General features: G+C 38.4%; 1 protein-coding gene across 1 annotated transcript in view; it reads right to left on the bottom strand.

Annotated features, from left to right (window-relative positions):
* The window catches only part of LOC107072908 (LIM domain only protein 3), an 82,653-nt gene extending 58,501 nt beyond the window's left edge, over window positions 1-24,152 (bottom strand). The window contains exon 1 of the mRNA XM_015333222.2: window positions 23,187-24,152. The gene's annotated coding sequence lies outside the window, so the exon portion shown is untranslated. The remainder of the gene's footprint in view (window positions 1-23,186) is intronic.
* Window positions 24,153-24,356: the final 204 nt, after the last annotated feature.

The raw sequence follows: 24,356 nt of genomic DNA, 5'->3' as shown, positions 1-24,356 counted from the left end.
TACGTAGGACGTCCTAACAAATCTCTTCTACTTCCTAACCGTTACGAATAGCGTGCCGTTAGAGTGTCATTTTTTTCCTCGTTTATGAATGACCAGCGGTAGTAACAGCGGATAAGCCCAGTGCCCAGGATATATCGTAGCAGTAGCAGTAGCAGTAGCAGCAGCAGCTCGAAAACCCCCCAACCACCACCTCCTCCTATCCTTTCCCTATCCTCCCATGGCATTTGTTTGAATTATTTTATATCCCTACGATTTTTTATTATCAGTATCTTCCACGTGTACTACGGATTCGTTGCTTGATATGAATTGTCTAATAAATATTATTTATTTTTGTCAAATATTTTTCTATTACTATTCCAACTTTAAAATGAATTCTCTATGACAATATCATTAAATGAATTGAGCTTTGTAAAAATATTTGTGAACAGTTACTGATGAAAGAATATTCAAATGAAAGATGAAGAAAAGTAATAGTAATAGAAATGAAATTGGTGTTGGTTCGTTCTCTGTTGAAAAGCATCGAGAGGCAGACATCGTCGAGGTTGCTCGGTTGGTTTCTCCTAGTAGAAACGATGCCCAACCTCCCCCACCTCCTTCCCCCTTCTCGTTTGGCGGTCCAAAACCGCGTCGCATAATGGGAAAATTTGCGTAAACGGCGGGGTCATTAAGCGCTCCCTCTTGCGTGCGAATGTGCGTGTGGTGGTCGCCGATGTGGAGACGGGGCTATAACTCGCGGTAATACCAACCTAACCGTGTACCCATGATTATAACGCTACCAATTAGTCAAGCCGGCTTAGGATGGCAGCTCTGCCCCAGGACAACCGTTTCTACCTACGTGCGTGTAACCTATACGCTTTACCATCTATATATATGTATGCATGTATTTGCTTCTTCGCACACCAACACAATTCCTCTCAAATCTCTACGAACCCATAATCGTCTTTTCTGTATTTCTCCGTTACAACAAGATTTTTCTTGTTTTGAATTTGACTCGTGTTTATATTAATCAAATTACTTGGATGATGGTTGTCTTGACAATTGTTAATGCAAATTTTTCTATTTCAAGTGTATTTTATTGGCATCTTATTTTATTATTTATAATTTACACGTATGGGAAAACTCATAAGATTGTTTAGATTGTAATGTACATTTTGTAGAAACGAGATAGTGAAGAATTCCTAAGGGTAGTTTCTACAAAAGGGTTGAATCGGCATTCGGCAATGCGTCGTCTACGTCCACAAGTGGCAAGTTTAGTAATTATTTAGCTAAATTGCTAGACGGTTGTACGCGACACGACTCTGTGCAACATGTGTTTCAAACTGGCGAAAAATTGTTGAATTAATGACTCGACCATTAATTACGTTTATGAGTCCAAATTGTTCTCGGGGTTGTCGTTGAATTTATGTAAATGGAATTTACGAATCTAAGTGACAAAGAAGAAGAAGAAGAAGAAGAAGAAGAAGAAGAAGAAGAAGAAGATGTTAAACGTATTGATAATAAAAATAGACAATAATACAAAATAAGGGGACCTTCTACTCTGCAATTTAAAAAAATTTATTTATTTTTTTTTTTATCATTTTTCGAATGTATATATATGTAGAAATATTGTGTTAAAATTTCAAAAAGATCCGATGTCTCTAACTACATTTTTGGTGCCTGAACGTAACTACCTCGGACCGCTTTCCTGAGCGTTCGGCGCGCACGGACGACTCTTATCTTGTTCAATCCCTTTCTCTTTCAATGTTTATTCAAGCAGTTTTTTTTATTGTAATCTGTATAATCCTTCGTATTGTCAGGTATATTTTTCGGGGGATCAGACATAGAGAAATATATAACTGTCTGAAAATGATGATATATAGATTATTAAATTATGATGATGTTAATGGGCTAATAATTTGAATAAAACGTGGCCCATTGCTGGGCCCATTAATCGGCCAATGATCAACTACCATTAATGGGCCGATAATAACTGCCGGTAATGGGCCGATAATAAATGCCGGTAATGGGCCGATAATAAATGCCGGTACTGGGCCGATAATAAATGCCGGTAATGGGCCGATAATAAATGCCGGTAATGGGCCGATAATAAATGCCGGTAATGGGCCGATAATAAATGCCGGTAATGGGCCGATAATAAATGCCGGTAATGGGCCGATAATAAATGCCGGTAATGGGCCGATAATAACTAAAGTTTTAAGGTGTTTTTTTATACTACTGTTTTTGCAATAAAAAATCAATTAAAATGAAAAAATAAAAATTCATTTATATAGTTTAAGACTCAATTTAACAAACCCAACAACTTTTAGATCGATATCTTTTATAGTTTTCTTGGAAAAAAATTCGCGAAAATAGCCTTTTTTTTAGGTGCTCAGAGTAGAAGGTCCCCTTAATTTAAAAATCTAACCGAGAGGATTCATTTTTTTTTTTACGTAAGCTTAAACGATAATAATTCTACAGACCTTATCGTAAAAATCTTAAACGAGATGTATAAAAATAGAAGATTGAATGAATTATTTAAACATTTTAAAAATAATCCCGATATTTTTATCGTCAGCACAGTTTAGTAATGTTCCCCTTTTTTAATGGGTCAAAATTAATTTATTCAATTTATAGAATTTATTTAAATTTTAATAACAAACCAGGGAATGATCTTAAAATAAATATTCGTAGTATTCTATATAAAATGAATCCATGTTGAACATTTTATAGTGAATGTATTATAATAAATATTGTTAAATTATAATTAAACTTATGATTCCTTAAAAATTCGTCTTCGCAAATTTTATTTGCGGAGTTTAAATAGTAAAAGAAATACTACCATTATACCTGTAATTCTATCAATTTCTTTTTGTTGAAAAATTTATTACATTTTTCCTTTTCTTTTATTTTTCTTTTTTTTCTTTTCTTTTTTTTATGTATGAAGTAAATCGATTTATCAATTGAGAATGTGTCAATTCTATTGGAAACGTATCGTGAGTTTTAATCGGTCGGCGTAAATTGAAAATCACTTGGGGGTGGGGTTCGGACCAATCGCGAACTTGTCAGGATGCGTAGATTCTCAACGTAGGGGTTGTTCCTCAGTGCGTTTGTTTTTCCGCTTTCCACCCTTCTCGAGCTTCGCCTCTTCTCGTTGTTGGCCTCGGGCAAGACGTACGTATACGTAGCACACACGCACACATGTCTATATTCCGTTACGGCGTATGAAGGGGAGGGTGGGTGGGTGGGTGGTGGGGGCGGTAGTTAGGTATCAGCTGTTTAATTAATTCTACGTCTCGTACAAATGAAACGTAGAAATATAATACGCGATCTGACGGTTTGTGCAACGTTAAAACGGAAGTCCTGGTATAGTAGTGGTAATGGTGCTGATGGTGATGGTGGTGATGGTGATGGTCTGCTTTTTAAAATGCATCGCGAAAACCCTTCGAGCGTCGACAACGCGCCAGTTACGTTGCACGAATCCGATGTTTTCCTTTTACTTCCAACGATTTTATTTCTTTCTCTCTCTCTCTCTCTCTCTACTCTCTCATTCATTCGTTGGTTCGTTGGTTAGTTCGTTGGTTTCTTTTTATAGTCGTCCAATCCATCCATATGTCCAAGCTCCACCACGTCGATCTCCTTTTTACCGACCCCCTATCTCGAAGCTCTTTTTTTGCTAACTATTTTGCTTTTCAAAACTTTGTTGAAAGCTTTTGGCGAATCGAAAGAAAAAAAGAAAGATTCGTCGATCCTGACGACGACGACGACGACGACGACGACGAGGAGAAATATATTTTTCATTTCCATTGTATTGTTTCATTTTATTTTAACTTTTATCGTTTATGAACGACATATTATCAATTTATGAATTGACGATGTAAGACCAACAAAATTCAGTCAATGAACGAGTCTACGAAAAGTACAGGTCAATGTTCATTAATCATTGACAAATTTCTTCGTAGACTTCATCGAACTTTTTTTAAAAATCAATCACATGATATTTTTTTTTCTGTTCATATTCACAAATATACTAGAGATGAATTCAGGATCTCCGGCAAGAAATGTTGTCTGATGTTTGACCAATCCAAAATTATTAGGTTTTATCGTACAATTAATTTTTATAACTAATTGCCATGATTATTTTTGACTTTCCTATCAGCTTGATGATTGTATTACAATGATACGATTACATTTACTTATAAATATTAAACTGACCATAAACAATCAACATAAAAACGTCGAGTAACAGTCGAGACGTATAATTTAAAAAAAACAAAACGAATTGCCCGATAAGAAGAGTAGAAACGGAGAAGGTTAATTTATGCGATCAGTGCCAACCAAAAAAGGGATGCAGAGAAACATAAAAAAAAAAAAAGAATGAAAGGAAAAGAAAGGAAGGGAAAGAAAAGGAAGTAAAGAAAAAGAAAAAAAGAAAAAGATAAATTAAATTTAGTATGCCATTTCGTTAGAACGTGGACGAGTCGTGTCCTTCCTTCCTTCCTTCCTATTTTTTTTTTCTTTTCACACAGATTTTCCTCTTCCCTCTTGCAGTCACTCTCTCTCTTTGTCTCTTTTTATCGCAGGATACCCAGAAAAAGAAAAAAAGAAAGAGATAGTTTAGCTTTCGATCCTTCCAATCGTACTTTCCCTTCGGCCACCAATTTCCTTTTATCTCCGTTTACCTCGGACCAACACGTACTATGGATTGCATTTTTAATTCAGATTCGTTGGATTGGTTGGTGCTGCTTGCTCTACGAGACCACACACGGGTAACCACCGATTACATTTTCCTTTTTTTCTTTGTCCTTTCCTATCCTTTTTCTTCTTCTTCTTCGTCTCTCGTTTGAAACGGTAAGGTGGAATCCGCAATAGCCATTGCTAACGTTACCCGTTTGTTGTTGTTATTATTATTATTATTATTATTGTTGCATCCCTTTTCGAGAGACTAATCTATTCGTCCACCCTTTGAATTGATAGCCTTCTCCTGACTACTCCTGTTTGCTTGAATATCTGCTGTTTGTATTCTGAATGATCGTGTTAGATGATACATGATCAAGGTAAATGGTTCATGTTGTGTGACAATATTTCATGTTAGATTGTGTCAATAATTATTTCACCTATCTAACACGAATATTAGGATATTTGTTTTTATATTGTAAGAACACCCCCATTCCACTTATTTGTAAATACTTGCAATAAACAAATTAACGATACTATATTGTAATGTAAAATATAAATAGTAATAGTTGATGGTCTATTAAAGAATTTGTTTTCTCAACAATGATTAGCTGATAAAGTATGAAATTTGGCCTAAACGATTGGTCGAACTCGCGAAACGACCTGCTGCAGTTTGCATAGCTCTTGTTTTGGTTCGTTCGTTAGTTTGTTCGTTCATTCGTTCGTTCGTTCGTTCGTTCGTTCGTTCGTTCGTTCGTTCGTTCGTTCGTTCGTTCGTTCGTTCGTTCGTTCGTTCGTTCGTTCGTTCGTAGAATATCCGCGGGCTATGCGAACGAATATATATCGCGATACACACCGGCTTTATTAGTGCACGGCTATAAATCAGCGAACGGATCTATTTTGAACCGTTCCATGATTTTCGTGCCAGCTAAAGCGGATATAAATTTGCGGTCGGGATTGTGATATCGCGAACGATCCGATTTGGCAGGGAGTTTCGCGCGAGATAAAAGTCCCTACCCTACCCCCCCCCCCCTTAACGTTTTCAAGTGCCAACGAGAATATTGTTATCCGTAAGAAATTTTCTGCAATAACCCTTCCCCCCTCCCCCGCCTCCCCTTTCCCCCCTTAATTCTCAATTAATTTTAATAATATAAGTGTAGTATAGTATATTAAAACAATATTGAAATAATACAAACAATTGGCCCACATTTAAAGTTATAATATTAATTACCGTGCGTTGATATTTTAATTTACCCCATTTCATTTTCATCCACTTTAATCTCAATCTTATTCAAAAATAAATCATAATAACAATTATGATATTTTAATGAAAGAATAAGCAAGCCTAACAACAACAAACAAACAAAACTTACAGATTTAAATAAAAAAAAATAAAAAGAAAAAAATAAAAAAAAAAGAAGAAGAAAATACTGCAGTAGAAAAAAAAAATTGATTTATTAAAAGCAAAAAAAGAGAATAAAAAAATAAAAAAAAAGAAAAATATGAAATCTCAGTGTCAGAATCCGTGCTTGTGTCTGGTGTGTGTGTGTGTGTGGTGTGTGTGTGTATGAAGGGTAGTAGGGAGAGGATATGTGAAAAAGCTGTAAAATAGGCAAAAGGTTTCTATTCATTGACGTTTTTCGATGGGGTAGTACGACACGTCCGGCACAGAAATTAGCGTTACCAGTCCGACGTTGGTTAACGATGGAGGGGTTGCTCGCGTTCGCGAGGGTGACCAAGCGGATGGCTTCCATATACGTATATCGACGGGTTCGCATCGATTATATGCTCGATTAATTCGCGAGCTACCACCCTCTGCGTCGAGTTTGGTTCGCTCGGTGTTCAGCTCTCTCACTCTCTCTCTCTCTCTCTACTCTCTCTCTCTCTCTCTCTCTCACTCGTGGATTTGCCACACACGATCGATCCGAATGTCTTGCAAACTGAGCTCTCACCAATTCCCCATTTACTTACACCTTCCCAATCTTCTCTTTAAATTCCTCTCATTATACTATAACTAAATATTATTCCTACTGCAAACTCTCTCTCTCTCTCTCTCTCTGATGTTATTTTATAATTGTCATATTATAATTATTTCAAACATTTATATTAACTCAATTGGTACGTCAAAATAAATCTACATTTTGTTAAATTAAATGACGGCATTTATTATCATTTGTTGGTTTTTTTTTTTTTGCGATACTTGTTCTACGGGGGAAGGAGGGAGAGGGAGGGATTGATATTTCTGTTATTTGATATGCGTTATGATTTATATTTGAATATGGGAAATGTGAATATTTGAGGAATATTAAAACTGTCCTTAACTGTCACTGTAAATTTGGAATATTAAAAAAAATATGTGATAAATCCATTTTACCTATCGTGACATTTAACCTATTTTCTATCTATATATATATATATCTCATACGTTTCTTTCCGCGACTAGGGAAATTATAAGTAATACGTGAGACGTTGAAAAAGACGTTCATATGTGGATACAATTCGATCATATTGAATAATTAATCAAATGGATTAAAAATAAAATAAACTCGATGAAAGTTGACGCGTTCTGTTCGCGGTAGTCAGAGTTTAGTTTGATCGATTCTCTCGTTATGCCAAATGAAAATAAATTAAATCTAAATAAATTATTTCTATTTCATTTTTCAAATATAACGTGTATCAAATGATAAGAATAATTTAATAAAGTTCTCTGTTATTTATAAAAGAAGATTAGAATAGGTAAATATCACGAAGCAATTAAGGTAAATATTCGGAATAGATGGATCGATCAATTGAGGATCAATGAGAAACGTTTGCGATTGGTGGTGGTAGGCATCTAGTAGTAGATAGGGGTAGGTAGGTAGGTAGGTAGGTAGGTAGGTAGATAGGTAGGTAGGTAGGTAGATAGGTAGGTAGGTAGGTAGGTAGGTAGGTGGTAGGAAGGAGAAATCTGATGTTCCTACCGATGGTCGATGTATGCCGGCTATTCCGAAGGGCAGTAGCCAGTTCCGGGTGCCGTGCGTTACACGAAGGGATGGATTTGGATTTGAAGGGTGGCTGCCAGGTCGGCGAAGGACGCCGGGTGCGCGAGGTGCCGTGGAGGGTTGGCTAAGGGGGTGGATCGGAGGTTGGTTGAGCAATTAGCGAGCCGTCAGTGGCACAGTGGCTGACAGGGGCCATACAACTACCTACCTACTACCTACCTACCAACCTTCCTACTACTACCACCACCCCACAGTTACACCCTCTCTCCCTCTTTCCCGTTGCGTTCCAGAAACGCACGCCTTGTTCCGCAGGATCTGACTCGACTCTCTGGCTCGAAGGATCGCTTCGCGTTACCCATAATTAGAATGTTCAGCAGCTACGGTTATGCCATTACTACTCGTTATTATCGGCTCTTCAAAAGCGCTTTGCCGTCAATCCAAAGCCCACCAGCCGATTCAAGCCCCGTTCAAGGCCCTTCATGCGACCAACGTTACTAATACGAACGCATACATAAAGCGAGCTTTGCTTCATTGCTCTCTCTCTCTCTCTCTCTCTCTCTTTGACTGTGTATCGAAGTTCTCTTCAATTGGACGGCTGATCAGTTAGAGGGACTTTCTACTTACACGTAGTCCTGTCAAATCTTTAGACAGACGTTCTCAATCTTTTCATTTAATATTCTTTTCTTTCTTTATTTCTTTCTTTCTTTGTTTCTTTCTCTTTTGTTCTAGTATTACTTTTCATTCTTTTCATGAAACGCACGCTAACGTCAAACAGTTACTTTAGGTGAAAAGGAAAAAGAAAGAATGAATGAAACCAATCGATATCATTTTCAGTGATTCAAGTAAGCTTCCTTTGGTACTTGCATCGTTTAATTTAACTTTGTTCTCGATAGGAAAATCTCCGATGACAGTACGGTATCGTGTTTATTTTATAAAGTTCTGTGTCTCGTGACACCAGGAAATTCGATTCGCGGGAATTTAAATTTGCGGATGAGGACAATAACAAGTTTCTATTTCACGACATTTGATTATTCTCTTAGCAAGTAGTTATCCACTTAATGGCTTTTATTATCGATTTAACGTACAATCCTTTTGTCTATTATATTATTCTAGAATAAGTTAAATTAAAATATTTTTTTTTTCTGTTTGTTTTCATTTCCAAATATGAAATCATCTTTCGAGTGATTTCCCACGTATCCTATCACCTACGTTTTTTTCCTATCTGGGTAACGAGAACGGACAGAATAGAAAACAAATCCAGGAATATATCTGTTCTCGTTATTAAAACGATTCGAATAAGAGAGATAGAGTAGTGTTTGTGTCTATGTGTGTGCAATATTCAACAATAGGGAAAGGTATCGATCGACGTTCAATATTATTTTCGACGCGAAGTAATTTAGGGTGAGTGAGTTGAGATTTCTACGTTTATAAGGGTGTATAAGGGTGCGCTTTTGTAGCTAGCACCTATCGCTTGGAAACTGGTCAAGGGGTAGCAAATGCAATTACAATTTTAATTTCCATGCTATTAATTAATACTTTCTTTCTTTTTTTCAGTGTAATAATAATAATAATAATAATAATAATGGTAATGATAATGATAATGTAATAGTCAAAATAGTTAAACGAATTAAGTAAATTATGATGATCAACGTAATACCAAGGGGGGCATCCTATCGTTCAAAGTATCGGATTGGTCGATAATGGTGTAGAAAGAGTGAGAGAGAGTAGAAATCGAATGAAATCAACGGAAAATGTAGAAACGGTCGAATGGTTTTGTGTTAGAATGATAGTGTAATGGTGGTGGTGGTGGTGGTGGTGGTGGTGATGGTGGTAGTCGGCATCGGTGGTCTCTACTACACAACCAGAGGGAATAATTAAGTTATCGTTTTATCTCCGTATCCGAGTTTCCACATATCGAGTCGAAAATCCGCGTAAACGTTTCACAGAATCGGTGGCCCAGCACGGAAGCCCGGGCCGGCCCTAGTGACGATTCCCTCTGTCTCTCGTTTATTCCCTATCTCTTTCTATTTCTTTCTCTGTCACTCTCTTGATAACCTCATCCCTCAGCCACCCACGCTCACTCACCTCGTCATCATCTCGTTCTCTTTTTGCCATCGCGATCGTTCGACGTCACGGCGAGCCGCGCGTTTCGGTCAATTTGTGGCCGAGTTGGACGGACACTCGCGATTCAATTATATCGACAACGAAGTTTGCTCGGATGAAATGCCGAAAGGCTGAAAATCAATTCGAGAGGAGGGGTGGTGGAGGAGGAGGAGGAGAAGGGAAGGTAGTGAGGGGAACAGGTGGAGGAGCCAGGGGGTGCGATCGTTTTAATGGGGACACGCACCACGTGCCGTGGCCATTACATACACCCTCTTTCTCTTTCTCTCTCTCTCTCACACTCTTTTCGGCCCGGTTTCCACCCTCAAAGCGATTCCGCAGCCGTTGCCACGCGGTACTTATGTGTACAGACCGTTCTAAAAGTAATAGCTAAGTGAGTAAATACACTTTACTTCATCCTAATTTAGGATTCAGAGTAATCAATTTCGATGCTATGCTATGACACAAGAGAAAATAAACGAAGAAGATGAAGAAGAAAAAGAATAGGATTGTAGGTACAGGAAATCAACTGACACAGTAAGTGTGCAATAGGAAGGAAAGAGAGAGAGAGAGGAGAGAGAGAGATAGAGAGAGAGTACTATTGCTTGTATTTTGTGGTTAAACGATCACGGAGTCGCGGGCTAGCGGCTAGCCATCCAACGACCCTAATTGATCGCGGTGCCGGGCACGCAACGTCAAAGAGAGAGGTACCCCGTTTGAATCCGCTTTTACGGTGCGACCATGTTAGCGCGGCCGTTGTGGCTTCCTGCCTGGGCAGTAACGGCTTCATATTTCCACGCTGGAAACAAGAACGGGCCGATCGAAAAGCCGTGAGTGCGGCCATCAGCTCCGACCAAAAAAGAGAGAGAAGGGGTAGCGGTGTGCGAGCTAACATTTAACTCGATCTCTTGTTCTCTCTCTCTCTCTCTCTCTCTCTATGCGTTTTCGAGAGCTTATCGATCGATAGATATAATGTTGGTGGTGGTGGTGGTGGAACGCGTGCTACGTTTAGATCGGATTATCCATCATCAATCGGCACGTAATCGAACTCTTTTAGCCCCTTTCTCCGGATGTTTAATAACACGGGCCAGCTGGTTCGCACGTGGTGTGACGCCAACAACGTTGACGACGACGACGACGACGACTACGACGACGATGATGACGTGGACGTGGACGTGGACGTGAAGGCGAGTAAAAGGAAAATACTGGTAGTAGTGATGATGGTGTATATAACCTGGTGAAGGGGTTCAACGAAGCAGCAGGAGAAGGGAAGTTGCATATGAGCGATTGCCACGCACTTACGCATACACGCACTCACTTACGCAGACATACGGGCTTGTAACGCCGGCCGTGGCGGCGGCATTTACGTTAATTAAATTTCCCCAAGCGCGTAGGACCGATCCTCCACCTCTTCTTCCTCATTCCTACTCCTCATACTCTTCACTTTCAGTTGTACCATATATAGATTCTCTATGCTGCTGGCCTCCCCAGCATCAATCATTGCTCGCACCAACCTCGCTGTGCTACCCCTTTCGAACCCTCATACTTTCTCCTTCTTTTTCTCTTTACAGAATGAGGAGTACGCCACGGAGGATCAGAGAGTCATCAGAGAGAGAGAGAGGGAGAGAAGGACTGTTTAAAATTGCCATACCCTCAGCAATCAGCTACGAGACCGAGCTCTACCGACCGATTCCGCCAACCAACACCTTCCACGTGTCTGCTCGTGACGTCTGTCGCTCAAAAGCTACCAACCCCCAACCCCCTTTTCCCTTTACCTCCTACCACTACCACCATACCGTTTCTTTCACGTTTTTTTATTTGCTCAATTTCCTCTCTCTCTCTCTCTCTCTCCCCTTCTTTTTTGGGGCTACGAAATTCGAGTTAACTGTACTCGCTTAACTTGCTGCTACTCCTGCTGCTAACCACCCACTACCGAATATTACAGGCTGTCGTTCGGTGCTACTATTTTCAGATAAAAGGATCCAACCGATTGAGAGAAGAGGCGTGATTGGACCAGAATCATCCCACTCCTCCTACCCTTTTCTCTAAAACCCCTCGAAATCTAGCGCCCTCCCTGAACCTTTTTTTTTCTTTTTTTTTTTTTTTTAAACCTCATAGCACCAGCATGCGTTCTCTCAAATTTTTGCGAAAGCAATTGAAAGCTTTGTCGCATTTACGCAGGATGAATAAACGTTCCTTTTTTTTTTTATGAAACCCTCTTCCACCTTCTTGAGAGAAGAATTGATCACAAGCGACGTTATTTCGAATAAATGATTGAAGGATATTTTTCTTTTCTTCATTTCTTTCTCGATGGACTCTCGCGAGTTCACTTTCGCAATCTCGTAATCGACTTTGCGAAACAATTCTATAATCCCTTAAACCTAATTAGGAGAGAGCGAACGATCCCTTAGCTCTCTTCTTATTTCCCAACCCCCGCCATTGGTTTCTCCTCCAAGTCGAACTCGACTTTAACTCCAAGCTACAAACAAGAACAATATCTTCCTTCGTGGAAACGGCCAACTTCGTTAACTCCACCCTCTTCTTCCAAAAGAATAAAAGAGAGAGAGAGAGAAAGAGAAAAGTATAGGAGAGTTAGAACAGACAGTGTTCTCGTTGTTAAAAACAGTCGTTGAAGAAACGAAAGGAAAACAAGGATCTTTTTCTTTTCCTCTTCTTATTCCGTTACTAATTCTTCTCCTTCTTCTTCTTCTTTACTCTTCTACGAGTATCGCCAGAGGCCGGCGGCCAATGTAATCGCTTGTAAAAATGTAATAAAGGATCAAAGCTCTATTTCTGTAAAAAGAGAAAACGGATATCGTGACAATTCTATCAGGAGGAAAACAATTCGATGTCGTTCAACGTTTCTTTTCTACCCCCATTCCTGTTCTTAGTCAACAATTTCTTTTTCCTTCATTTCTTTTCTCAAAGCTCCTACCATTTGATATTACTTGAAGGACACTGAATAAGTCTGTCTCTTTCTCTCGTCTGGCATTTTCTTCTTTTACATCTCAAGAGAAAAAGAGAGAGAGAGAGAGAGAGAGAAAAAAGAAACAGACATAGTTGGGTGTCCAGGAAAGTATGAATTCAGGTATGCGAGATATTATGTGTGCGTTTATGTATGTGAGTATGTGCAAAAGCGTTTTGTTGGTATCTTCTTACGACAAGGACACTGAGAAATTGAAAACTCTCGAAGAGACCCTTCACGGAGAAAGGGAACAACAGCGTGTCTTCAAAAAAAAAAAAAAGAAAAAAAAAGGAGCTCGGCCAACTGGAATATTTCATATTTTCCTATCAAAGGTAGTGTAGCGCTTTGTGTGCAGTTTATATTAAATCATTGCAAGACTATGACGGTATCTGTCGATAGGACCTAGACAAGATTCTTTGTCCTGTCCTATCTACATTTTCCTATCAACCAAGTATCGTGACCATCTATTTTATTTTATATAGTTTATTTTTTTGAATAATTATGACAACAAATAGAGATGTTAAGTTAAATTGGGATTATATATTAGTTAATTAATTTGTATTGTTTTAACGCAGTAGTTATTTCTCTGTAATTTTAAAATAAATTTAAATGATACATTTATATAATATTTAATATGAACATGTGATAATAAATTATGTATTACTTTTACGTAATTTTGGATAAAATAATGATCGTCAAGTTAATTAATCTTTAATTGGATTTTAATTTCGTCTGATTAATCTCAATAGATGGGAAATAGTTATCAACTAAGCGATAAAACGTTGCATATGTGATTGGTGGTGACGATAGTTTCTAGTGCAGGTCGAATGCAAGTGGAGTGCAATCAGGGGCCGATTTATCGTATCACTTTATCACCGATTCGGTATTCCGAACGAAATGCTGTAACGTCGAGCGAAATAATCGCGGTACGATGTTAATGGCCCGATAATTGGAATTTATAAACTCACTTTTTCGCCTATCATCATCCCCCACCGGGGTCCTCCACCTACTGATGCTGCTGCTGCTGTTGCTGCTGTTGCTACATGGGGATCACCACTACCAGCAACAGCAGCAGCAACAGCAGCAGCAGCAGCAAGCCCCTCATTTTCTAATTTCGATGATATTACCGATAATTTCATTTATTGGCCCAAAACGGCCGCTAGAACTGTTCAACGAGCATGTTATATTTGCATCATTACGTTACCAAACTTTATAGCCTTCATTCGAGCAAACGTATTACACAATTTTTAACAATTTTGTAAAGATAGAAAAAGAGATTTACATATATATATATATATATATTCCTTTTGTTTTATCTAAAGTCATTTTGCTGATAAACCTTTTTTTTTTATTCAGATAACAGAGACCAAGTCCGTGATTTGTTATTCTCAATTCAGTCGGATAACAATCCTTCTCTTTCGCGATATACATATTACTCTAGAATACAATCGTGCGAGAGAAAATATAACGGAAATCAACTCGAACGAAGTCGCTTGGAATTAATGAATGAAATCAAATCAGTCCCGTTTGTTGATTCGCCATTGATGGCTCACCGGTGGTGGTGGTGGTTCGAGAAGAGGAAAGAGCTGCTGATGGTTGCTGTGAGTGAGTGAGTGAGTGAGTGAGTGAGTGAGTGAGTGATAGATAGATAGAAAAGGGGGGTTGAACGGGGGAACGAGGAATAGTAGTGGTAGTGGCGATGAAGGGTTGGAAACGAAGAGGGGTCCGTCCGTCCGTTGGAAATTCCGGTCGATATGATGCACACACCCGGATCCCGACAGCGTTATTACGTCGAGTGCTATTAAGACTTCCAATTAGTTCGATGTACCGGCGTGCAAGCTCTCGGTACGTTTCGTTCGGTAAAATCGCCGGAAAATCGGCCGATCATTTGTAATTTCACCAATAGGGGAATATGCGTGTGTATATAGATATATATGGACCAACCATCGATGGAGAATCCGTCACTCTCTTTTTCAGATTTTATTTTTCTTTTTTCTATTTCTTTTTCTTTCATTCTTTCAATATTTTTTTGTTTGTTTTTCCATATTTGGTATATCTGCTGCATATATCTATTTATTTTTCCAATATTTATTCAATCCGTAGAATCAAATAAGGCACTTTTTCTTTGTATCGTCAAAGTGGCCACTTTTCATTTTTTTTTCTTTCGTTCAAAATAGATTTTAACGGGGTTTTTGAATTAAAAAAAAAAAAAAAAAAAAAGAAGAAGAAGAAAAAAAAACAGGAGCGAATTTAAAATATACGAATTCACGCGTATGTAAAGTTTGATCGATTATAAAATTAACAATAAATGTACGAGTAGTCAAATGATCGGTTTTTCTTTTTATCATTTTTTATTGAAATATTCGATTATTATTCGAAGGCTATTGGTTTTTATTCGTTTCATTTTATGGTTATTACTATTATAAATATTTTGTTAATATTTATTATTTAACTTATCGTTAATAGCAGGGAATCGCGTGATATTGTTGATGGTACGTATTACCACAATCACAGTTTTCCTGAAAAGCTAAAACAAGTGGCATCAAATTTAAATATTTTATTTTTCGTTTGTCCGTTCAATTTTTGTTGTTTCCCATCGAACATCGTATTATTTTTAAATATACCCCAATCGTTTGACCAATTAACCGTTGATGGATGTCAATTGTCATCAGAATAATATTACCAAAAGAACAAAACGTTCTGTCACACTATTCAACCTTCTTTCATTCGTACTTTTAGCATAGAAAGAAAATAAAAGTTAAACTTATCCGTGAATCGTAAGGAAAAGAAAGATCGTATCGAGGAATAGGAAGGAAGGCGTCGTTGTGGTTGTCTGTCGTTGTTGTCGCGAAAGCATCGAAGCATGATGGCGTCCGTGTCAGAAGGCAACACATCGATAATGTCCGTTTACTCCCGTAGGAATCTATTCGAGAAGCTTATCTCATTTATTACCATGCCTTCACTCTACCTCCTCTAACCCCCAACCAACCAACCAACCAACCAACCCACCTTCCACCATTTTGCTTTCGTTCGACGTTTATTTTATAACCTCAATGATTCCACGGTTTGAGTTCAGATAACGGACGAAACTAACGTCTTTGTTTTTGTCGCGACATCTTATAGACCACCCTTCAAACCACCCTTCAAACCACCCCACCCCTATCACTTCTTCTCATCCATTCTACGATCAGCCATGAAACGATGGCCGAAGGGAAAATAGCTTTAGATAAGCTTCGTACTTTCTGATTCTACTTTTATCGATCACAACGTTCAAGATTTTCTTTTTTATTTTATTGTATTTCTTCAAGATACTAATTGAATTTTACATATGAAGTATTTCAATCGCGATAAAGAAACAATTTCAATTTCAATTTGGATGAAAGCATAGATGAAAATATGACGTGTCTCAAAGATAAAACAAAGTTGCAAGTGGTTGAAAAAAAAAAAAAAAAAAAAGATTATTTTTAATAAACCTTAATAAAGTTTAATAAGATAAAAACGACCATAACAATGGTATTCGTTTCGAAGATGAAAATTAAAGATCATTTGATATTATTATTCCTAGAAAAGAAAAAAGGGTTTTGCAAAGGTAAGAGAATAATAGGTGGTTGTTGTTGTTGTAATATCGAGGACGAAGTAAAGCGAAAGCAAGCAAGCACACCGTCGGGAAGAGAAGAAGAAGAGACACTGTTGGATAGATAAGGCGTGGGCATAAACGTCCGCAGATAAGGGTAGTTTGCACCCCCGTTGTGGACAGTTAGCCTTAAACGAGAGACCAAGAAGAAGAGACGAGAGACGTTTTCGGGTTGGTCGAGAGGATTGGTAGGAAGCATGGTATGTGTTAAGGGCTTTTGTCGAAGAACCCTTCTTCCCCTTCTTCTTTCCATTTCATCTTGTCGCAACTGATTCTCCCTCTTGGAAAATCAGTTTCGTTTTGCTAGTCTTTTCTTCTCTTTTCTTTTTTCCTCGTACCACAAATTTGGTTTTCATCTTATTTACCCTATCCTCCCTTTTTCGTCTTATTATTATTATTATTTATTTTCTACCATATTGTTCGGATGATATCTTTTAGAAAAGTGATTCTTATACTACGCCATTTATTTAAGATTCCAGTTAACCAATTAACTATGACGCTGTTCAAACAAAATTCCATCTATTTTTGATTGATTATACACTGCAATTACAAAAAAAAAGTTTCCAAAAATTTTGGGCACCATATGTTTTTGACTTTACAGTAACTCAGTTAACTGGTTAAGGAATAAAATAACAAGTAAAAAAAAAAAAAAAAGTAAAACGTGGGAAATAACATAGAGAGTGGGGAAAGAATCGCAAAGTAATTTTTCAGAAAGAAAACGTGGTTGGTAAAACGGCGAGGAGAAAAATTCCGTCGTGGCGTTCCTAAATTCCGCTTATCTAACGGGTTTCGACAGTAATGTGCCGGCGTATTATGTAGAACCGAGCTGGCAGAGCCATCCCTTTTATGTGGGAGAGAAGGCAGGCAGTGGTGAGCACGAGCACGAGAACCAGCGCTGCCGTTTAGCGTCAGATAGCGGAAACGTATGAGGGACGGGGCAAAGTCGTGTCCTTATCTTAAGGGTAGCTACTCAATAGCTAGGCTACACCGAAATTCTCTCTCTTTCCCCCCTACCTTTTCTCTTTCTATTCTAACTATACCTTTCCGACAACCCTGTCTTCTCAATAAATCTATTTCAAACAATGTTGCATCTGAAACTTTAAAATTTATCATTTTGTCAAATATTGTTTATCATTGAATTAAGAAAATTTGTTAGATAGAAATCTTTCAAAGCCATATATGATGTTATATCGAGAAATTACGATCAAGTATGGTATATTTCGAAACACCTTGCGTATCGAGAAACACGCGCATAATTTAATACATAAGTCTGCTGCGGTATAAGAGAAACAGTAGAATGAGAGAGAGAGAGAGAGAGAGGAAGTTCTATGGGGCGTTCAGGGTTACTTATACTTCAGCGAGAAGAGGAAGAGGAGCTGCTGTGTGTGTGTGTTTATGTGTAATGTGCAGGAGTGCCTCAGGGTAGGTGCTTGCGGTAAATCTAATAACGTTGTAATGCTGTTACCGCCCGACAACTCCTTTCCCTCTCTCTTATCACGCTTTCTCTGTCTCTCTGCTACTCTCAAAGTTGTCCCGTAAGTTTCTCCTATGTGTGCCTGTTGGCTTCGACTACCGTGCTAGGAATTCCTAACGTTTGTGTACTATTTCAGTTGGAGCACGGATGCGCGACCTGGGACCACCTAGTGCATGTGTACGCAACTGTGTTTGCTAAGAAAAAGAAACCCCTCGCCGATACACCTTCAAACAATCTTTCATAGCACGATCGATATTTATTATCTTGAGCAATATTTATCGGGTTGCATGCAATTTACTTTACTCTTCTATTTTTAGACTAGTTTTAAACACCAATCGGTTGTATTAAAATGGTCAAAATCAAACTCTAGTTACTTAGTTGAATTCAAAGTACTACCACAAATTACTTTGTTAATTCTTTCTAGAAAAAGTTAAATGCTACAAACTAACAGAAACGGAAGTGGGATTATCACTTTACCATAATTTCATGATTATTACACAATACGTGTGTTATTTTATCGCAAATGAAACGTCTTGCCGATGGTGTTGGGCAACAGGTAGCAGCAGCAACGGCAGCAACAGCAGCAACAGCAGAATAGCGGAGACCTCCTAACAGATCGATCGCAGCGATAAAAGAACGGCTCTGCTCGAAATTTGGGTTCCTCTTTTCCATACCGAACCTCTTCCCTATTTCGTTCTCCACAAATTTGACACGATTCAACCTCACCCTTCCCACCCCACCCTTCTTTCTCTCTGTCTCCGTCTGTTTTAGTACTCTGTCGTTCCAGCACGTCGCACGTTGTTAGAGCCTCGTAGATATATGTCACGAGCCAAGGTAAGCTCTCACAGTCACCCGAGGGTGTTCTGCAAACTATGCTCGCGAAAAGTTCAACACAACTTCATAACATCAGTGTTTCGAGGGTGAATCGAGGAGGGAAAAGGAACAGAAGAGAGGAGAGTGCTGGAGGGAACGGGAAGGGAGGTAAATTTGTTCTAGCGTGAGCTTACATGGGTTTCGTTAAGTACATAGGTGTTTGGGGGTAGTTAGCTGTATCTACCCGGGCCCGTGTGGAATGTTACCTACCTCGTAAGTACATATAACTTGAGACGTCCTATCGTGTACCACCCTCTCCCCCTCTCATAGGATAAGAACTTGCCCCTCGGCTTACCCCATGTGCATCGATCTTTACGTATTACCCTAAACCTTTTCAAAATCAAATTTCTAATCCAGAATAATAGGGAAAATTGTTGACAAAAAATATAGCTGAAACAATGTTATGTATCATTACAGACTATTTTATTTTTACAGCTATCAGTTCTTGATATTTTTGTCTGGTGTTCCGTGATATTCATTTGATTCAAATGGGATAAAAAAAAACCATAGTGTCCTTCGTTCTCTCGTACCTACTACTTTTCTCCCTATTCCTCTATTTTCCGAAGCCACCAGGCATACTCTTCCTCCTCCTCCTCCTCCTCCTCCTCCTCATCTATCTCGTTATTCTCGCTGTTGGTAGTAGCTACTAGCGAAGATAAAAATCAGTAATTAGCCGGGACCATTATGGCGGCTGTTTGAAAAATTAGCGAGTACCGGGGTAACCGCCCCCTCTGGGCATAATCCCGCATTGGTTGGGGCGTCTCGTACCCAGTGCTTTTCGTTCAAACGCCTACACCAACCTGTCTCTGATTTATACGGGTTTGCTATTAATTACCATTTGACTGTCCTAACTCTACCATGTGAATACCACCAGTGTATACTTGCTTTACTTCATACGAAATTTCAATATCATCTTCGAATTCGAATCAATTATTTTGATTTAATGTAAAAAAGTATGACGAGAACGTTTGATTTAATAAAATATTATAAATAGAAACTTGTGGCCAATAATAGTTAAAAAATAAAGGATAATGAGTGTTGAGCGTTTTGATTTTCTCATGCGAATTTCTAAATTGAAGAAAATATTAAAAGTATTAAAATCTTATGCAAAATGAGATATTGAGTTTTTAAAATTAATAAATTGGACCCACTGGATAATAAAAAGAGCTCTGTAGGATACTCGACTGTAATTATTTTGTAAAGGTCATTGTTTTCGGTGCAAAAAAGATTAAACTAAATTCGGAATACATAAAAATGTATAAAAATGAGGAAGATTATTTGTATCGTAAGCTGGAACAATTGAACCAATGCAAATCTGGTCTGAAAATTTGACTGGACTCGTTTCCGGTAGGGTCCACGTGCCCCGTTTTATATTTTACACGTATAGGAAAAGAATTCGAGCGACTGCGCGCCCTAGCCGAAAATTCCGGACGGATTTTCCGTCGGTCGGTTCTGTTGTTTCGGTCGCCGGCTAACCCAGCCTCAGCGGACTGCAACGCAATTAAATTAAATGCTTCGGATTAATTGTTCGAAAGCAGTTAAATTAGTTGCGTTTGTTTTGCCCGATTTTTGCGCAATCTCGCTGCGGAATGTGCGAGACGCGCGCACCGAGGGAATTTCGTTACCCCGTTACAACACACTCCCCCTTCCCCGGTTGGTTCCTCTCTTTCTCACTCTTCCGCATCTCGCGATATTACGTATAAAAGCATTTGCGAACTAACGCGTTGGTTGTTCCTGCCCGATGAAAATACATTTGCAATTGGTAATTCGCACTTTCTTTTAAATTGTCTATCCAACCCAATGAAATTCGACTTTCATTCTAATGATCACACTATATACACATATTACTAATAAATCTAGTGAATCCTACTAAAAATGATTACTTATATTTTTGTAGCACACTATTATCAAGCTCTTGGAATTAATATCTATGTGAAATACTTGATAGATATTGAATCTTTGTTGAAAAAACTTTGAATAATCCTATAAGTAAATTGATTGGAAGTCAAGAAGAAAGGTCTTGGAATACGCCTAGAATTGTCGAGGTCGTCCAATCTGGAAGAGCCGCATCCAGTAGCCAATAGGAGGTTAAGGGTAACCGGAGAGGCAATACTCTCTAGGTGGGCGCATCCTGCATATTCGGCGCCGACGCCGAGCCACGACTAGGAGTGCACCGACTCTTGAGTCGCATTGCTCGGATTCTATCTGGATGTTTGATATGCATCTATGAGGAAGCCTCGCTAATCTCGCTCGGTTGGTACTCTAGGCTACCTCGAGAATTGCACGAGTTAACGTGTACACGCTAGACATGGTTAGACTGGCATCCAGCCGCAACCTCTCGACCTCATCGCGAGCCACACGGCTTTCCAACTCCTCCCACTACCACCCTCATTTCGTCTCCGCCCCTCTCCACCTTCATTTCTCCAGACATTCGAGGCATAACAGACTCGGAGATATGCATCATTAGCTTACTTGGATACCTCCCCACAATCTGCATCCAACCCCATATGAATAAACCCACTATAGTGGTGCGTAGTGAAACAAAATAAAATATAAAATTAGTAAATATCGTTCGCAAAAAATATAAACATCCCCCTGCCTTAAAAAATGAATTACTTAAAAGGAACGAACTTTTTTTTTAAATTCACGACGCAAGAGAAATATATGCAATCCTACTGGACATAGACGAAGGAGTCGAGGGAAGGGTTTAAAGTTGGGCTTTAAAAAAAGAAAAACAAAAAAATAAAGAAAGAAAATGAAAGAAAAGGTTCGAGTAAAAGGTGGACGTCGCGAATAGAACGATACGCGTTGTGCGGTCGTTCGTTCAGCCGCATTCCCGGCGCCGAAATTGCATACCTTCGCTTACGAGTATCCAAGGTATATATATATATAAATATATACGTATATATATATATACGTTCACGTAGAACACGTAGGTGGAAACAAACGAATAGGGTTGTCGAGTATCGTAGAGTGAACAGGAGAAAGAGAATCAGAGAGAGAGAGAGAGAGAGAGAAAGATAGAAATAGATAGAGAGGAATCCTAGCCGGGTGTGTACGGAAAGAGGGAAACAGAGGGTTTTGAGGGGAGGGAGAGGTGGGTTCGAGGGTGGTTCGAGGGTGGATGTAGTGGATCGCTCGGACGTCCGACGCCGAGGGTTTGGGAACCGTAATCGCTTTGGCCCCTCTACCAACCCTCCCACCCCCACACCACAGCTCGCTCGCTATTTATTGCCCGCACTTGGCCGGTTCACAACATAAATATGTTACACCTATGGCCACACCTATGCCCGCTTGCCATCCAAAATTCTTCCTCTCTCTCTCTCTCTCTCTCTTTCTCTCTTTAACTCTAACTCTGCGGAATAAACGGACCGTGCAAAGATTCGTTCGCCGATCGTGGAAGGGTTTAAACGGTCAGGGGGTTTCCTCTTTTCTACGATTGTATTTCTTTTTCTTTTTTTTTTTTTTTTATTTACTTTTTCTTTTTTCTTCTTTTTTTTTCTGAAGAATGTTTTTTATTTCTTTTTTATTTTTTATTTTTTTTTTTGTTATTATTGAGACAAATTGAATCATTTTATTAGCAATTATTTACTTAATTATTTTTAGAATGTTAATTCATATCTGTGATTGTAAAAGTTTCATAGAAAAGGGGGATGAGGATAACGTTAGTTTGAATTTGACGAAGTTTTACCATTTACGATAGGGACGCATTATGGAGTTATCAAATTTCAGATGAAATTAGACAATTTATATTCCAAGAGAGAGAGAGAGAGAGAGAGAGAGAAAGATAATATCTCGAGTATTGTTCAATAGATTTATATTTAAAATGATATTAAAGAAAATTGAAAGAAAGATAATTGTACCATCATTTAGGAATTGTAATATTGTAATGAGAATAAGAGAAAATGTATTAGAATTTATTTTATAAAAAGAAAATCCTAATGAAATATACGTTAATATTAATCTACACAACCCTTTTATTCAACAAACAATGTTTATAAATAATTAAAAAATAATCAACAAAACATTCGTATAAATGTAATGTTAAGGTAATTTAAAATAGATCGAAAATATTTAACAAAACATGATGGTCTATAATAAAACGATCAACTCTCTTTAGCAATATGGAAAGAATTGTTATAAAAATAAAAAAGCTAAGGCGTATCTCGTTCGAGAGGAGCTTTTAAAGATCCATGATTGCGTGTTCGAGTTTAGCGAGATAAAAGAAGGACCAACTGTTGAATATCGTTCTCTCCCCCATGATGAGCGAAGCGACACGAGCGGAGGAAACACTTCGTATCGATCGTTTGAGTTACGCGGTCTCTCAACGAACACACGAGAGTACAATTTCGACAGTCGTCGTTGTCGTCTTCCATCGACAACACGTGTGTGTGTGTGTGTGTGTTGTTTTACGTTTTTTATTTATCACCAAAATAACATACGAAATTGTAATAGTGATTTAAGTGTTTAATAGTAATTAATGATTCATAAAAAAAAAAAACTCACGTCTCATTTGTCGAGTTTGAAGTACACCGCAACCAACACCTCCACCACCACCACAACCACCATCAAACGTGGATTGTTTGAATATTCTTTTTTTTTTTTATTATTATTATAATTATCTTCACCCTTGTGATGAATAAGCAAAAAAAAATATATCAAAACCGTGCTTGCTTGTCTCTTCTTGTTAAACTTTGTTGTTCCAAATAAACGAGTGACAAAAGAAATAAATAAAAAATAATAATTATATAATATAACTACAACTAATTGACGTATTAAAAAAAAAAAACAAACAAAAAATAGAAAAAAATTGTATCAATCACCTATGTATAATCGTTTATTATTGTATTTGGATAAATAGATAACAAATCGCGCGCGTGTGATTTCGATGAAATTCGCGTGTCGTGTCCTTTCGAAATAAGCTTTCGTAAGGTTGAATAAGGTTGAACGTAAGCGGTCTAGGGCCGCCGCGAGCGTGCACGTGCAACTCGGACGCGTGGCACGTGGTGTTTGCCGGAGTGGCTCGACTCCAAAACCGCTGAGCAGAGCTTGCAAGCTCTCGTACTTTCATTGGCCGATGGGTGGAAACTGCGCATGGTTGCGGGTGTGGCCAGAGCTTAAGGGGCGGAATAAGCTCCTACTGGCGATAGGACACCCTAGAATAGGGGTGTTACGTCTTTAGGGGTGGTTACGATTCGACGCTCTACCTACCCCACCGTAATAACACTGGACTTCTCTCGCTACACGAGCTTTTTCCTTAAGCTTTCAACTTCACTGCGGCTCCAACTTCGAACTTCACAAAACTGAGATAGAGAGAGAGAGAGAGAGAGAGGGAGAGAGAAAGACATCTATATATCTTCATTTCTACTTGGACGATTTCCTGCAATTAGACCAAAACTTCAAATTTAAAGTCCTGGAAGAACATTTATAACTAAGTTTTATTAAACCTTATCGTTCCGTCATCAAATAAAGCAAATATTTCATTTCCAAAACGAAATATTTCAAATAAGATAGAAAATGTGGGGGGGGGGGGGGTTCTCATTACCTAAATATTAAAATGTGTACAATTAAAACCCACAAATATACAAAATAAAATAAAAATATAATCGGAAAAAAAGAATTCACGAGATGATCATTAAAAAAAATTCATTTATATATAAGAATCATCCCTAAAAC

Source organism: Polistes dominula, unplaced genomic scaffold (genome assembly GCF_049000335.1).
Source record: "Polistes dominula isolate Pdom_NZ unplaced genomic scaffold, Pdom_raw_medaka contig_11, whole genome shotgun sequence".
In the NCBI taxonomy this organism is placed as follows: Eukaryota; Metazoa; Arthropoda; class Insecta; order Hymenoptera; family Vespidae; genus Polistes; species Polistes dominula.
Note: the sequence above shows the minus strand (reverse complement) of the source record. Positions and strands in the feature narration are given on the sequence as shown.